The sequence below is a fragment of the Grampus griseus genome (assembly GCF_964374135.1).
Source record: "Grampus griseus genome assembly, chromosome: 5".
Taxonomy (NCBI): domain Eukaryota; kingdom Metazoa; phylum Chordata; class Mammalia; order Artiodactyla; family Delphinidae; genus Grampus; species Grampus griseus.
Window position 1 is genome coordinate 139098882 of NC_138998.1, and position 18811 is coordinate 139117692.

Sequence of the window (18811 nt, forward strand, 5' to 3'; positions counted from 1 at the left end):
TGGATGAGAACCCATTTTGACTTTTCTCAGCATAAAAATCCCTAAAGAAGTAAAATCCCTCATCATGTTCACTTCCCCACTCTCCTGAAGAGAGCTGAGCCGTGGGATAGGAGAGGGGTCAGAAGCCAAACCCAGAGGAGGTGACAGAAAAAAGGGGCTGTGTCCAGGGCTTCAAGGTGCAAGCTGTCTCAGAGGTGAAGGGTCAGGGGAATGGGAGGGAGACTGGGTGGTTAGAGAAGAAAGGGCGCAGAGTGTTCATGGAGACGTACGGTGCGGGAAGAAGATGGAATGAGAGGAAAGAGAAGGCCAGATTCAAGTCCACTTGGAAATCTTGCTTGAGATCAACTGTGCAACCTTGGCTTCCCCTTCTGTGCCACAGTTCAGTTCTTTGCGTTGCAGAAACATCACATGCACTAGAGTGGCAGAGGACTGGTTCTCTTAACCCAGGAAAGCCCAAGGGAGCAACCTAGCAAAACCCAGTCCATGAAACAGGCAGTGACATCTCTATCCATACCAATTTGTATATGATTTTATCAAATTTTAAGAAAAGTTTTGGAGAACAAGTCCCAACATTTTAAGTTTGGCATTGCTGCTTCTCTAAGTACAGTAATGGATATTATTCCAGGAATGAGTATGAAGTAATTAAAAATAAATAATATTTGATGAGCAGAGTTATCAATAATCTTTGTTACGTATGACAAAGGTAACCCATTCAGTCTTCAGCAGATCCTTTCCAAAGTAGGTGAAAATCCTCAGAATATGATCTAAAACTAGGACATTTACTCATTCATTTAACAAATATTTATTGAGCTCCTGCTACGGGCTAGGAATGTGGGCATATGGGGTACATTAGTGAACAATATAGAACCACTTCTCTCGTGGAGCTGACAGTCAGCATTATGCCCATCAGAGGGAAACTACTCACTCTAGTTTGTTTCTGAGAGCAACTCAAGGAAGAGAAGGCATTCAATCCTAACTGATTTGTATCCTGGTGTTGTCTTTGAGAGTTCTCTTCTCATGCAATTTACTATCATGGGAAATACCAGCCACAAACATGTATGCAAAGATGCAAGTGGATGGACGATCATTAAAATGATGTTTGCAACAGCAAACTGGAAGTAACTAACCATAATATCCATTATTGGGGCCAGTTAAATAAATAATGGTGCTCCGAGATAATGGACTACTATGCAGTCATTAAAAAGACAAGGCAGCTTTAGAGCTCCTAGGACAAGAACCCCAGGATGTTCTGAAATGAAAGAAGTAGGGTTGGGGAAATGGTGGGTACTGGGTGTGCCCACTTATGTAATGAAATGTGTGTACATTGGCATGTTTATACATGCATAGACAACTCATGGAGAAAGGTAAGAAGCTATTATGCAAGGTCACATCTCCGAAGGGGGACTTGGAGTAGGGCATGGGAAGGGTACAAAATTTCATGAAATTGTCTTTCCTATCAAATAGATGTTTTGTTACTACTTTTATTTCATTTTACCATGCATACGTGTGCTTTTTCACTTAAAAGTCATTAGCATAAAAAGATATTAATGAGCTTTAAGAAATTCTTATCTATAGTTCTGTCCAGTATGTCAGAACCAGTATCTGCCACTGGCCACATGTGGCTATTTATATTTAAAGGTGAATTAAAAGAAGTGTTTCCATTATCGCAGAAGTTACATTGGACAGTGATGGATGCTCTTCATGAACCTAGAGCCAGAGAACTTTTCTGGAAATATCTAAGCCTTCACTCTTCACAGTAGAGTTGATGCAAAACAAACCAACAAACAAACAAAAAGCCAATACAGAACAGATTTTGCATACCTAACAAGATAGGCATTTCCTTAAATTTAACGTATGTCTCTCCCTCTCTCCCCGCCTCATTAACCAGAAGGAAAGTGAGAAACTCATCCCTTCAAAAGTCTACAGTGTCATGACTTAAGGCTTTAAGTTATTTTGCATATATTTTAAGTACTATTACAATGCCTGTGTACTTTTGCCCCATGGAAACCTAAATTAATGTTTACTGATGCTATTTGAAAGCACAAAGTAATAAAAATAAAAAAAACTAACAAGCCAAAAATCATCTGATCTTTTTATTACTGTATAAATACTGGTGCCTCCTCACTTTTTTGAAAGAACAAGAATCCCTCATTGTCTAACTTGCTCAGGTTTCTGATGTCTCTCTCCACTCCAGGAAGCCACAGTGCTAATCCCAGCTGAGAGTGAAGCTTGAGTAACTACAGATCCCTAAGGGTTGTAAGCAGTATATTTGGTTCAATAAACTACAAAGAGCCAATGAATCAGTTAGAGATTCCCCATCCATTTGTACTCTGAAATTTTCATTTGTGTTTCTTAATCAGTCCAGTATCAATTTAAATCTTCCCCAGCACGCAAACTGGGGTCTTGGTCAATCAAAAGCCAAGGAAGTCAACTTTAAGACTTAGTAAGGCTTCTTTCAATGATGGTAAGATAAAATGCAAAATTATTTCTTATCCTTGTCTTTTAGAGTGAAAATAGCTGATTCTAAAATTCTCTCCTCTGTGGATGGAACCACCTTACTCCCAGCTAATAGGACCTCAGAGCATCATGTGGCTGAAGACTTGCCCTCCTGAGAGCTCTCTGTGGAGGACACTTTGTTGATTACAGTATCTTCCACACAGAGCCCAGCACCCAGGCATCCCTTAGATGGGAGTTTCCATAATCAACCACTAGAAGAAGTGTGGATGAATATGAAATGCTCTTTCACTCAATTTCTTTTTTTCTATCTTTGGACTTCCCTGAAGAAACTGCAGTGACCTGTCATAGAGGAGAAAACAGAACCTGCAGAGAAAGTGCAAAGCTTTGTATTTATCTGCAAGCAGATATTCAGAATGACCTTCTTGCTACCACGAGAGGAATATAAATCTCCCAACACTACAGGCTCTCCCTCTTCTTATTCACAGAATTATTCACAGAATCGTGTGAGTCGGCTTATAACAGAAACCTGATCTGAACTCACCATGCAGGGAGGTAAAAATGGGGCCTGGTCCAGCTTACAAAGAATATCCTGTCTCAGGCCAGGCAGTTACTGGGATAGCCTGAAGACAGGCCAGCGGGGGGAAGACGGGTACAACAGCATAGCTCTGCCATTCACTGTTACTCAGACTGAAAAAAGCCAGCAAAATACAATCCGGGATGGATCTGCATCAAGTTAGGAGGTACAAAATAGTAAACCATGATAGAATCAGTTTTATTTTTCTCTTTATCCACCAAGGCACTTTGAATATCAATTATATAAATAAGTATTGAAAAATTTATATCAGTCAACCATTATCCAGTCCATTCCTATGGGTAATTTTTAAGTAAACACAGCAGTGGGTTCACTAACACGATAACCCTGATAGATAATGATGTGTTCTTCATCAATGAAATTTCTCCAACAAAGTTGTCTTTTCGTGAACAAAAGGAACTTACTCAAATAAAGGGTAACATTTTCACTTTAGAGTCAGAAAGATGAGGGTTAGAGTTCATTCCTCTACTTACTGGTAATGGGACCTTGAGCAACTCACTCTATCTCTCAAGGTCTCAGTTTTCTCATCTGCAAAACTGGAATATCAACAGATCATAACCTGTAAGGTTCTTGTGAAGTTTAAACAAAGTATCATCTCTGCTCAGAACTGTGCCTGGTATATAAGCAATGCTCAATGCCGATGATATATTATGTCCTGTCTTCTTAAGGAATACATGTGGAGCATAATAGAATTTTTCATGACGACTGAAGCCCATCATTATGAACATCACGGTGTAGGGCAGAGACCTGCTTGTCCCTATACCTAGTGTTCCTGTTGTTTGGTGTATGGGACCACTTTCTGGCACACCCTTCCCCACCCCCCTATATCAGTCTGCTATGAGCCAGGAATCCAGGTGACCAAATAAGTTACTATTCTGCTTAAGACAAGTGTAAATGGGTTAACAGCAGTGATTCCCAGGTTAGAATCCCCCGGGGAGATTGAACTGAAGTGGAGTCAAGGCTTTGGCATTTCATAAATTCTCCAGATGATTCCAACAGGCAGGTGGGTGGTAACCACTGCTGTCAGGGGCTGTTCCCTCATCCTCTGTTAGTGGTCCAGGAAGCAGAGTAGTAACCAAGCTGCTGCAAGTGTAGTGGAAGGGGAGGTTCAGGATGTCCTTTCCAGTTGAAGAGCCAAGGTCACAGAATGCTTTATAAATCCAAAGACTACCCCACCCCCCAAAGAAAGGCAAAGAGGCACCGAGGCGAACTCATTCCTTCAACCAGTGCTAAATGAGGTTACTGTGTTCCAGGCCTGGTGCTAGACACATGGGGTATGTTAGTGAATAAGACAGACATGGCCCCAATCCCCTGCCTGCACAGAGGGGTGAGAAGAAGGCCAACGTGCAGCAAAAAAAACATGTGATGTTGGTCTAATCAACACAGCAACTGTCTTGAAAAGGGCATAATGGAAGCACACATGATGTTAGAGTTAAATGGAGACCAAGCTTCATCTATTATCATGGGAAGTTAATAAATCATGACTAAAACTGGAATTTTTAAAAAAAGGTTGTATACAAGCATGTTATTTATAAACAAATTGATCGTTTTTTAAGACAATTAAAAAGTGTTGAAAGTGATTTTCTCTAGGGCGAAGGAAAGAGAGAATGGGATGCTGTTTCTGTAGCAAACCTTGTAAACTATATGACTCTTCAAATTAAGTACATGTATAAGTCTGAGAAAAAAAATTAAAACAGAAATATCTAAAATCTAAACAAAAATGAACTAATAATAACATAAAGAAACACTTCTGGAATGCTGGCATGTTGAGCTACCAAGACCCTCTCTCAAGTGAAACAACCATAAAATTGGCAAAAATTATTTTTTTTTAAATTGAGTCTCTGGAAATTGTTCTAAAAGCATACAGCAAATGGAGAAATATTTATTCCAGAAAATATACTAAATCTCAGTAAGAACAGTGAGTGTCTGTAACATCTGAGCCATAACATGGTCCCTCTCCACCCTACTCCCACCTCAGCGTGATAGAAGCTCTACTCCAGGCAGGTACAACCAAAAACGCGAGGATCCCACTCCCCTCGGTCCCCACCCAAAAGCTACAGTTTCTCCCCAGGGCAAGGAAGCCACCAACACTTCTCATTCCCTTTCCCCCAGCTCTATGTATCAGAAGTTCTATTCCAGGCAAGCATGGCCAAGATGTCTGGGCCTCCCTCCTCCACGCAGCCCCCACTCATAGGATGAAAGTTCTACCCCTGCCCGGCACAGCAGGCTGAGAATACTGGGTCCTGACTGCCTGCCCTAACCCCAGCTCACTTTTTGGTTGGAGATTCCACACCAGGAGAAGCAAGCTGAGAATACCTGAGGCTACCACTCTTGCCCCACACACCACTCATAATTAAAGGGCTTCACTCCAAGAGAAGCAGGCCACTGTTCCAGAGCAGTATCACAGAAGCTCTTCCCAGGGGTAGAGACAGGTTGTAAAAACAGAAAGCTCTGTAAATATCCCTCAGGTGACTTACTTCCTTTGGAACAGAGTATAGGAAAGTTCAAGCCACAGGGCACTGTCAAAAACAATGGAGATTCCATTGGTGCACAATTAAGAGGAGCATGGAACTAATAGCTTCATGATAGCAATGAGTGAAATAGGAGACAAGCTAGAAGTTTAACAGAGAAAAGCCACAGAAAGAGTGTCAGGAAGAGTCATCCTAGAGTCAGAGCAAGCCCCAAAGACTGGCTTCAGATAACTCCCCTGCAAAGGGGTCTAACTTTAATTGGATCAGACTGTGGAGTACTTTATGCCCCAGAATGTTGTTAAAAATAATGGAGCAATCAGCTTGCAGTTAGTGGAGATTAATAGCTGGGTGTGGTACCAACAGAGGCAGAGCATCCAGAAACTCAGCAGGGAAAGCAAAGAAAGAGATGGACGGCAACAGCCTGGCCAAAACCACTGTCATGCCCTAGGTGACTTCGTGCATGCCCAAGGGAGCAACATCAAAGGTGGCACACTGCAGAGAACATGGACGTCACTGACCTGGCTCAGCGGAGTCACTGAACAGATAAGAAGTCAAACACCAGCAAGCTTTAGGGGAGTGGGGGAGGGGAGTTAGTATCCAGAGTTGCTGAAATGTCCAACAAACAAACAAGCAAAATTAATACACATGCAAAGAAACAAGAAAGAGTGATGCATACACAGAAAAACTACACAAAACAAAATAAAGCAAAAAATAAAACCCAGGCAGCAGAAACTACCTTTGAGAGACACATATTTAGAGTTTAGCAGATAAAGGCTTGAAAACAGCTTTTATAAAAGATGTTCATCAGAATGCCATGCTTAAAGAATTAAAGAATGGTGTAACAATGTCTCACCAAATAGAGAATATTAACAGAGAGACAGAAATTATAAAAACTAACCAAGTGGGAATTCTGGAGTTGAAAAGTACAACCACCAAAATGAAAAATTCACTAAGGGGCTCAACAGTAGGCATGAGTTGGCAGAACAAAGCATCCATGAACTTGAACGCAGGTCAATAGAGACTACGCAATTGGAGGAACAGAGAGAAAAAAGAAAGACAAAAATGAACAGAACCTCAGTAAATATGGGCGATCATAAAGCACACCAACATAAAGGTAATGGGTGCATCAGAAGAGCAGAGAAAGCACAAAGAATGCTTCGTAAAAATAGCTGAACACTGCACCAATTTGATAAAAGTCTGCAATTTATGTATTTAAGAAGCTCAATGAACTCCAAGTCAGATAAATCCAAGAGATTCAAACCCAGACCCACTTTGGACAAAATGTTGAGTGCCAAAGACAAAGAGAAATTTTGAAAGCAACAAGAGAAAAACAAGTTAACACATACAAGGGAACCCTAACAATATGAACAGCTGACTTTTCATTAGAAATGATGGAAGCCAAAGCAGTGGGATGACATATTCAAAATGCTAAAAACAAACATACAAACAAAAAAAATCTGTAAACCAAGGCAAGAATCTTATATTTAGGAAGGTTATTTTTCCAAAGGGCAAGGGATATTAATGATATTCTGAGAAAGAAAAAAACTAAGCAAATTCATTGATAGCAGACCTACCTTATAAGAAATACTAAAGGAATGTATTCAGCCTGAATACAATTTACACCAGACAGTAATTCCAATTTACACAAAGAAATAAGGAGTGCCAATAAATGAAATCTTATAGTTAATTGTAAAAGAGAGTTTAATTGCATATTTACTCTCCTTTCTCCTCTTAACTGTTTTAAAAATCAATTGCTTAAAATAATACATATGTAATTGTATTATTGGTTCTATAACCTACAGAATTATAATATATTTGACAGTAAAGGGGGCAGATGGGAATAAAATTATATTGGAGGAAGAAAATGACACAAGATGGTAATTCAAATCAACAGAAGGAAAGAGAATCAGAAATGATAAATAAGGTTAATTTAACAAGCTTACAATTATACAAAAATAGGAGGAAGGAATGGAATTACACAGGAGTAACATTTCTATAATCTCATTTGAATTACTTTAATATAAATCTAGAAGACATTCTGATAAGAAGATGTACATTGTAACCTCTAGAGCAATCACTAGGAAAAAAAAACCTATAAAAATATAGTGAAAAATCATTAAATAAATTAAAATGCCACCTTAGAAAATATTCACTTAATTCAAAAGAAAGCAAAAAAGACATGACACGTATAGAAAACAAAAAGTAGAAGGGCAGACAAATCCATCCATATCAATAATAACATTAAATGTGAATGAATTAAACAGTCTAACCAAAAGCAGAGATTGTTGGACTAGATAAAACAAAACCAAGATCCAACTACATGGTAACTACAGAAGACACACTTTAAATTCAAAGGTATAAAGAGATTGAAAGTAAAAGGGTGGAAAACAATCTACAGCAATCATAAAAGAAACTGGAGCAGTTGTGTAAATATCAGATGAAATAGACTTTAAAGCAAAAAATGTTTCTAGACAAAAAGAGGGGAAGTTTGGAATGATAAAACATCAATTCTTCATAGGATATAACAGTTATAAACATATATGCTCTAACATCAGAGCCCCAAAATAGGCGAAAAAAAAACTGACAGAATGCAAGAAAGGAATAGACAATACAGAAATAATTATTGAATATCTCATTTTTAATAATGGATACAAGAACCAGGCAGAAGGCCATTGAAGAGGGCTTGAACAACACCTTAAATCAATTAGACCTAACAGACAGCTCCAAAACACTTCACCCAACAAGAGCAGGTTATATGTTCTTCTCAAGTGCACATGGAACATTCTCCACATAGACCGTATGTTGGGCCATATAACAAGCCTAAACAAATTGAAATCATACAAATGATGCTTTGACCACAGTGGAAAAAATTAATAACCAATAACTGAGAGACATTTAGGAAACTCGCAAATATTTGGAAATTAAACAACATGATCCTAAACTATCAATGGGTTAAAGAAGAAATAAAAAGGGAAATCAGAAAATATTTTGAGATGGTTGAAAATGAAATACAAAACTTATGGAATGCAGATTAAGTGACACTTAGAGGAAATCTTACAGCTGCAAATAAATGCCTGTATTGAAAAATAAGACAGATCTCAAATCAATGACCTAGTCATCTACCTTAAGACACTGGGGAAGGAAAACATCAGACTGAACCTAAGCAAGCAGATGGAAAGACATGTTAAAGAGTAGAGCAGAAATTAATGAAATAGAAAATAGCAAGACAATAGATAAAATCAACAAAAACGTCTTTGAACAGATTAACAGAATTAACAATCCTTTATTTAGATTGACTTAGAAAAAAGAGAGGAGATTCAAATTATTAAAACTAGAAAATAAACATGAGCGATTCCTATTGATCTACTAAAAAGTATTATACAGACATACTACGAAAAAATGTATGCCAGTAAATTATATAACTTAGCTGAAATGGATAAATTCCTAGAAAAACACAAACTCCTGAAACTGACTCAAAAAGAAACAGAAAATCTGAATAGACCTGAAATAAGTAAAGAGATTGAATTAGCAATCAAAACCCACCCACCCAAACAATGTTCAGGCCCAGATGGCTTCACTGGTGAATTCTTCCAAACATTTAAAAATGATTAATACCGGCCTTCCCTGGTGGCACAGTGGTTAAGAATTCGCCTGCCAATGCAGGGAACATGGGTTCGAGCCCTGGTCCGGGAAGATCCCACATGCCGCAGAGCAGCTAAGCCTGTGCGCCACAACTACTGAGCCTGCGCTCTGGAGCCTGTGAGCCACAACTACTGAAGCCCGCATGCCTAGAGCCCGTGCTCTCCAACAAGAGAAGCCACCGCAATGAGAAGCCCGAACACCGCAACAAAGAGTAGCCCCCGCTCACCACAACTAGAGAAAGCCTGTGTGCAGCAACGAAGACAAACACAGCCAAAAATCAATCAATAAATAAATTTGTAAAAAAAAAATAATAATTAATACCATTTTTTCATAAACTTCCAAAAATTAGAAGTGGAGAGAACATCTCCCAGTTCATTACATTAGGCCAATATTCACCTGATACTAAAACCAGACAAAGACATCATGAGAAAACTATAGACCAATATCACTTATTAATATAGATACAAAAATCTCCATCTACATGCTAGAAAATGAATCTAGCAACCTACAAAAGGATTGTACATCATGAACAGATTGCATTTAGGCCAGGATGCAAGATTGGTGTAATATCTGAAAATCAATTAATGTAACCCATGTCAATAGAACAAAGGACAAAAAAAACAGGATCATCTCAAAAAATGCAGAGAAAGCATTTGACAGAATTCAGCACTCTTTTGCAGTAAAAGCACTCAGCAAACTAGGAACAGAAGGAAACTTTCTCAGTCTGATAAAGGGCATCTACAAAAAACCCACAGCTGACATCATAATTAATGGTGAAAGGCTGAATACTTTCCCCCCAAGATCAGGAATGTGGCAAGGAACTTTGCTCACACCATTTCTATTCAATGTTGTACTGGAAGTTCTATCCAGTCAGTTGGGCAAGAAAAGAAATTAAAGTCATCCAGACAGGAAAGGAAGAAACAAAACTACCTCTGTTTGCAAATGACACAATCTTGTATATGTAAAATCCTGAGGAATTCACCAAAAAACTACTAGAACAATTGAACAATTTGAGCAAGGATGCAGGGTACAAGGTCAATATATACAAAGCAATTGTAGCTCTATACAATTTCAATAAGCAACCTGAATATGAAATTAAGAAAACAATTCCATTTATAACAGCATCAAAAATAGTAAAATACTTGGAAACATATTTAACAAAAGAAATGAAAAATGTGCATTCTGGAAACTATGAAACGTTGCAAAAAAGTAAAGAAGAAAATTAAATGAAAAAAATCTCGTTTATAGATTAAAAGACAATATTGATATTTTTTGTTTTTGTAGAAAAACTATGGAATATTTCCTTAATGACATATTTTTATGAGTAACACATGAGATAAAGAAATTTTTTAAAATTTCACTCAATAGTTTTATTGTTTTCCTTTCAGTTTTACTGAGATATAATTGACATACAGCTCTGTACAAGTTGAAGGTGGCATAATGATCTGACTTGTGTACGTCATGACTTGATGACCACAGTAAGTTTAGTGAACATCCATCACCTCACATATTAGACAAAATAAAAGAAAAGGAAAATCATTTTCCTGTGATGAGAGCTCTAAGGATTTACTCTCAACAATTTTCATATATAACATACAGCAGTGTTACTTATATTTTTTATGTTGTACGTTACAACCTTAGTACTTATTTACCTTATAATTGGAAGCTTGTACCTTTTGACCACCTTCATCCAGTTCCCCCTCCCCGTAACTCCTGCCTCTGGTGACCACAAATCTGACCTCTTTTTCTATGAGTTTGTTTGTTTTGAAGTATAATTGAGCTACAACTACATGTTAGTTCCTGGTGCACAATAACAGTGTTTCGATATTTCTGTACATTTTTAAATGATCAACGTGGTACGTCTAGTTACCATCTGTCATCATATAAAGACATTATTACTGACTATCTTCCACATGCTGTACATTTCATACCCGTGACTCATTTATTTTGTAACAGTTAAGCTTGAACTTCTTAATCTCCTTCAACTATTTCTCCCATCTGCCTTCCCTTCCTTCTGGCAACTCTCTTTGGTCTCTGTTTTGTTATGTTTGTTGATTCATTGTAGTTTTTAGATTCCACATATAAGTAAAATCATACAATATTTGTCTTTCTCTGACTTATTTTACTGAGCATAATATCCTCTAGGTCCATCCATGTTGCTGCAAATGTCAGAATTTCATTTATTTATGGCTAATATGCCATTATATATGTATATATATAATATATACCACATCCCCTTTATCCATTCAGCTATTGTTGGGCGCTTAGGTTGCTTCCATGTCATGACAATTGTAAATAATGCTGCAGTGAACATAGGGGTATATATATATATATTTTTCCAATTAGTGTTTTTGTTTACTTCTGATAAATATCCAGAAGTGGGATTGCTGAATTGTATGGTAGCTCTATTTTTAATATTTTGAAGCACCTCCGTACTGTTTTCCATAGGGGCTGCATCAACTTACATTTCCACCAACACTGTACAAGGGTTCCCTTTTGCCACATCCTCGCCAACATTTGTTATTTGTTGCCTTTTTGATAACCTCAATTCTGACAGGTGTGAGGCAGTATCTCATTGTGGTTTTGATTTGCATTTCTCTGATGATTAGTGATGCTGAGCATCTTTTCATGTGCCTGTTGGCCACATGTATGTCTTTAGAAAATTGTCTATTCAGACCCTCTGCCCGTTTTTCAATTGTGTTGTCTGTTTTTCTGATGTTGAGTTGTATAAGTTCTTTGTATATTTTGGATATTAACCCCTTATTGGATATGTCATTTGCAAATATCTTCTCCCATTCAGTAGACAACCTTTTCGTCTTGTTGATAGTTTCCTTTGCTATGCAAAAAATTTTAGTTCAATGTACTCCCATTTGTTTATTTTTGTTTTTGTTTCCCTTGCCTGAGGAGATATATCCAAAAAAATACTGCTGAGACCAATGTCAAAGAGCATATTGCCTATGTTTTCTTCTAGAAGTTTTATTGTTTCAGGCCTTACATTTAAGTCTGTAATCCATTTTGAATTTGCTTTTGTATATGGTGTGAGAAAGTAGTCCAGTTTGATTCTTTTTCATGTAGCTATCCAGTTTTCCCAGCGCCGTTTATTGGAGAGGCTGTCTTTTCCCCAATGTATATTATTAAGATGACAATATTTCCCAAATTGATCTACAGATTCAGTGCAACCCCTATCGAAATAATAGATGGTTTTCTTGTAGAAATTGAGAAATTAACCCTAAAATTCATAAGTAACTGAAAAGGAAAAGAATAGTCAAAACAATATTGAAAAGGAAGAATAAAGTTGGAGGACTCACACTTTCTAATTCCATAACTGACTACAATGAGAATAGATTTTAAAAGTTCTCATCAAAAGGAAAAATATATATAACTATATGAGATTGATAGATGTTAGCTAAACTTATTGTTGTAATCATTTTGCAAGACATACATATATCAAATCATTATGTTGTACACTTTAAACTTATTCAATGTTATATGCCGATTATATCTCAATAATACTGGGAGGGGGAAACTTACTACAAAGCTACAGTTATCAAGATAGTGCGGTCTGTAAATCAACGGGGCAGAATTGAGAGTCCAGAAATAAACCCTTAATTTTGGGTGACTTAGTTTTCAACAAGAGTGCTAAGAAAATTCAAGACGGAAAGCATAATCTTTTCAACAAGTGATGTTGAGACGACTGGACATCCACATGCGAAAGACTGAAATTGGACTCTTTCTTCACATCACACACAAAAATTAACTCAAAATGAATCATACACCTAAATGTTCAATGTACTCTCATTTGTTCTACACCTATAAAACTCCTGGAAGAAAAGATAGTAGTAAATCTTTGTAAACTTGCATTAGGCAAACTATTATTATATACACCATCCAAAGCACAAGTGTCAAAACAAAAATGCATAAATCAGACTGTAGCAAAATTAAAAGCTTTTGTGCTGCAAATGACACCATCAAGAAAGTGAAAACACAACCCATAGAATAAGAATATTTCAAAATCATATCTGATAAGGCACTTATATCCAGGACATACAAAGAACTCTTATAGCACAATGATTAAAGAAATAAATACTCCAATTAAAATAATGGGATCTAATTACACATTCCTCCAAAGAAGATATGCAATTGGAAAATAACACATGAAAAAACAGTCAACATCGTTAGTCATCAGGGAAATAGAAATCAAAACCTCAATGAGGGCTTCCCTGGTGGCGCAGTGGTTGAGAGTCCTCCTGCCGATGCAGGGGACACGGGTTCGTGCCCCAGTCTGGGAAGATCCCACATGCCGCGGAGCGGCTCGGCCCGTGAGCCATGGCCTCTGAGGCTGTGAGTCCGGAGCCTGTGCTCCGCAACGAAAGAGGCCACGACAGTGAGAGGCCCGCGTACCGCAAAAATAAATAAATAAATAAATAAATTACCTCAATGAGAAGCTGCTTCACTAAGCAGCAGGAAGACGTAAAAACAAATGTCCCAAAGGATCTGAAGAATTTGAAACCCTCATTCACTGTTGCTGGAAAAGTAAAAAGGTACAATTACTTCGTAAAACAGCTTGTCAGTTTCTTTAAAACATTAAACACAGAGTTACCATACGACCTAGCAATTTCACTCCTAGGTAACTACTCAAGAGAAATGAAAACTTATGTCCACACAAAAATGTGTACATGAATATTTTTAGAAGTGTTATTCATAGTTGCCCCAAAAATGGAAACAACTCTAATGTACATCAACTGATGAATAGATAAATAAAATATGGTATATTCATATAATGAAATATGATTCAGAAATAAAGGAATGAAGTACTGATGATCAATAGAGATGAATCTTAAAAACACTACGCTAAGTGAAAGAAGCCGGTCACAGAGGACACATATTGGGTGATTCCATTTATATGAATGTCTGAAATAGGCAATTCCATAGAGGGAGAATAGATTAGTGGGTTGCCGAGGGCTGGGGGAGGTGCAATAAAGGGAATTGACTTCTAGTGGGTAAAGGGTTTCTTTTGGGGGTGACAAAAGTGTCCTAAAATTAGATGTAGTGATGTCTGTACATGTCTGTGAATATCCTAAAAAACATTGAATTGTACACTGTAGATGGGTGAATTCCATGATATATGAATTACATCTCAAGGCAGCTCTTTAAAAACTACTACATAAGCAAGAGGCAGAAAGAATTTTAGAGACTATATTTACTAAAATTTCTCAGTGAGTATAGAGGCTCTTTGCTTATGAAATCATGGGATTTTGTTCACCTTGAAGCCATGATATTTTTCATGTGAGAGCAAATGTTTCATGACAATAGCTCATGATCTATTTAAAATATAAGTTTATAAATATAATAAAAATGCAGGGTGAGCTAATTCTTATTTATAACTTAAAAAATATAATAAAGATGCAGAGTGGATGACTATATCCAAGCCACTGTGCCTACTGGCCGGTCTCCAGCTACTGCTCTGCCCTTCTCTGCCCTCTGCTCCTTAAGCGGCTTGACTCCAGGGACTTCGTCATCCATGCTCCCTGGGATTCCGGCTTCCAGTGAGTTTGACCAATAGAGACATGGGTAGGGGACTAGAAGGCAGGAAGAGAGAGCACTGATTAAATATCCCTCCTCCCTCCCTCCCACGCCATGGTTTTATCAGTAGCGTATTCCCTGTGGCCACAACCCCTGTCTGCAATTCTATCTTCCACAGTTCTTCCAACTATTAACAGGGTCCTGTAACACCCTTCTCTCCTCTTTCCCCTTCATTCTTAGGAGTAGAAAAGCTTTTCTGCTGGGACCATTCTTTAGTTATGTCACCACCTCTCATCAGGGCCCACACCTTGGTATATGGTCCCTCATTGCACGTGTTGTCTTTTTCCTGTGGGGGGAGGGGGGCCTCAGTGGAGACACAGAATTTCACATCAATTCCTTACTCAACACGAACCCTGGCCTTTCAGATCCACATCATCAGGACAGGACATGTAACAACGGGATTCTTCCAGGTGGCCTTTCGCTTCTAGTTTTCCACGACACTAGAGATGCTCCAGCAAGCAACAGAGTTTTACTGTAAAAGTCAACATTTTCCTCCCAAATGAATGAACTGTAAACATGGTCTGAGTACCTCATGCATAATCTCTCAAATAAAAGAGTAAGAATCAAAATAATTTTTAAAAGTTAGTTACATTGTACAAATTGGACACCCAAATAATATTTAAAGCTCACTGGACGCACACGTTTGGCGTAGAAAACCGAATCCCTAGCTTCCACCCGTGTGAGTGTGTGCGGGCCTCCGCACCTCATTCGCCTTTCTGCATGAAGCGGTTCTCAAACCCGCCGAGGCTGAGCCGTCTGCTGTCTTCCGTGTCCTAATACAGCCACACTCACAGCCTCAGTCTTTCCTCGGGATGCATGACAATTCATCCAGAACTAGCAAAGCCCAAATGAGACATATTTTGGTTACTATGCCGGGTTTCTGAAGGAATGATTTTTAAAATTACAAAAAATACTTGGTGGCTTTCTTGTGGGTTAAGAAGTTCATTGCGCTCTCTTCAAGGCTGCTTTAGCCATTGGTGCTCATCCCTTTCCTTCAGGTCGTATAATATCAGATCTCTTCATTAACGTGCTGGCTGGAGAGGTTTCCTCTACAGCAACTAAAAGGCCCAAGAAGGGGACGTTTATGGCCTCTCATGCATCACGAGCCCATCTCTGGTGACGAACACAAAGGCCGACTTCAAGGGAGGTCAGTCTCTGGGATGTGAGTTGAGGAACCTCTGGGCAGAGTCCTTGTCTGGGAATATCAGCCCCTCCACCTGTCACTCTGCTGTGATGGGGTCATCCCTTTCATCAGGGTTTCTCTAAGTGGGTGTCTACATTTGTAGAGTGGAGACTGACACTGGTCAGCCTAGTAACGTTTGTTACCCCAGAGGATGGGGCTGGAACGCCTAGGGGCAGAGAGAGATTATTAACATATTATTGCATCATTTCGCTTGTTACAACAATATGTATCACTTAGGTAGTTTAAGAAATTTAATACCAAGCATTTATTAGGTTAAAAGTAGCCCTGTAGAGCTAGCGTTCTGAGAACGTATTTTGGGAACTCTTGTTTTCAACCAGGTTCCCACTGATAAAGTCCAACCTCCTTCCCACAGTTTAGAGGGTCCTGGAAAACCACATCCCAACGTGGACATGCCTCTCTTCCCAGGAAGCTTGTGTGCAGGGATGCTGGGTGCCAGCGCCACCAGATATCCACAGCTCCCAGACACACCAACTATATCATGCTGGCCCCTCTGCCAGAAACTCCCTCCTTTCCCTCTGCCTGGGGAGAGCTCTCCCTTAACCCACGGGAGCCAGTTCAGATGTCACCTCCCGTCACCCAGACTGAGGTCTAGCGCCCTCTCTGGGTTCCCACACGTCCCACCCGCTGGCTGCTGACCTACCTCACTTTCTGGGGGCCGTGGAGGGCTCAGGTACCTCAATCACACTCAAGAATAGCAGGTCTTTACAGAGCATCTCTTGCCCTTCCCCCCATGAAGCTCTTTTACAAGAGTCCTCCCAACAGCCTAGGAGGTAGAGAGGAGTCTTTCCCCATTCTACCAACTAGGGACCCCAAATTTGGAAAAGTTGCAGAACTTGCCCAAAGTTACATGGCTACGGCCACTGGGGTAGCCAAGATGCCAATCCTGCTAGCCAGCTTTGGACACCCACACTCAACCTGGGAGCCTGACACGGAACCGTCTGTTCCCTGCGAGGATGCCAGTGGGAGCCTCTTATGTTCACCTTCCCCCAGGAGCTGGCAGGACTGCCACGTGATGGATATTTAATAAATGACCGCTGAACAAATAAAGGAAAGAGTTGATTCCTTTTAACTTGTTGCTATTAAGACATTATTACTCCTGGGCAGGGCCCTGCCTTAATCCCCTAAGGAATTTCCAGGTATAGCTTCTATTACCAACACCTGAGCAGGGTGACTGGATGGAAACAGTCCTGATACAGTGCCTGACACTTGATAGACTCAGCAAATGCCTTCTTTCCCCCCAAGCTAGACAGAGGTTGGACATGGCGAGGTGTGAGAGGGTCAGAGTGTGCCCGGTGCACACTGATGCAGGACGGAGAGGAGGTCACAGCCAACCCCCGTCACCCCTCTATCTCCATTAGAACTGGGCTGTGCACAGTATTGAAATCAGGGCAAGTCCCTAGTCCCACCTCACTCACCAAAATGTCCACTGTGCACTGTCTCAAATAAAATCAGCGGCAGCCCAGCTCTTGTTTGTAGGTCATAATCAAAACTTGGAAGGGCTCAGTCCTTCGAGGTGACCGCCAGGTGGGGTCGGAGCTGAAGATCACACCTGGGTCCTCTGACGCCAATGCAGATCTCCATCTCTTCACACAGCGCCCCCTCTCCGCGTGTGTTTTCCATCGCCTGATATGCATAATTAACAGGAGGAATGGTCTGATTTTGCTTGTTTCCCCTTTTTAGCTCCACCTCTCAGTCCAAAAACCAGGTAAAAAAAAATGTAAAGGCCTCCTTTAAAAGTTCCATGCTCTGGAGCAGGAACTCCAAGAGTTCCATGCTCTTGGAGGCAGGTGGGCCTCCAAGAAAAGTTCCATGCTCTGTCGTCTGAGAGCTTTTTTCTTCTGGAGGAGACGACACGTGCCTCCACTCCTGTACACTCTCCAGGCTTAGAACTGGGGTAGGGTGAGGCGATACCAGAGGGAAAATTTTTGTCCAGTAGTAAATGACTACGTTTCCCTTCAAAATCTTCCACTAGAGTTTGGAGTGCATGAATGCATCTAGAAATTTAGGACTGAGATTAGAGAGAAGATTTTAAATAGAAAATAACCTCTGTATATGTCTCCATTAGGCATGAGGATGGGGGAACAAAGTCATTTCTTTGTATTAAAATGGAGCACCCCAGCACGATGAATGGGGGTGCAGGGCTCTGGATTTCAGTCTTACCGCAGTAAATTATATGATCAGGCCTAAATCACTTACCCTCTCTAATCCTTGATATTAAGTACCTATAAAATGGGAATAATACTGCTTGGGCTATTCTCACAAACATATTGTTAATCATATATAAAAAGGAAAAATATATAAAAGTTATTAAGAACATAAAAGTCTATAGGAGTGTCAGATTATTGTCATTCTTTATTTTTATTACTATGTATTAAGAAATAGAAAGAAAAAATATGTTTTGTATATTAATGTTTAAATTCTGAGGATCAAAGTTTTTCCAAATAATATAGAAGGTTTTTTTTTATTCCATGGTGCTCCAGAAAGCAATTATTTATTTGTTTCTTCATTGAACCAACTTAATGAACAAATAGCGTGGATTGGTTATTGCCCATCTGTTTGTGCAAATACAGAGTAACATTTTACTCAGGAAAGAATGGTTCTAATTTTTCAAATCCATATTCCTATGCATAATAAATCCACAAAAATAATAATAGCTCTGAGATTCCAAAAGGGCAAGTGCCTTCTGATCCTCCCTTTTAAGGACAAGTATTTTTCCCCAGATCTAAATTTAAGTGACTGTGACCTACAGAGCTATTTTTTTAATAACAGTGTTATTGAGATAATTCACATATCCTACATTTGACCCATTTACACTGCACATTTCAACGGTTTGGTGATATCCACAGAGTTGGGAAACTATCA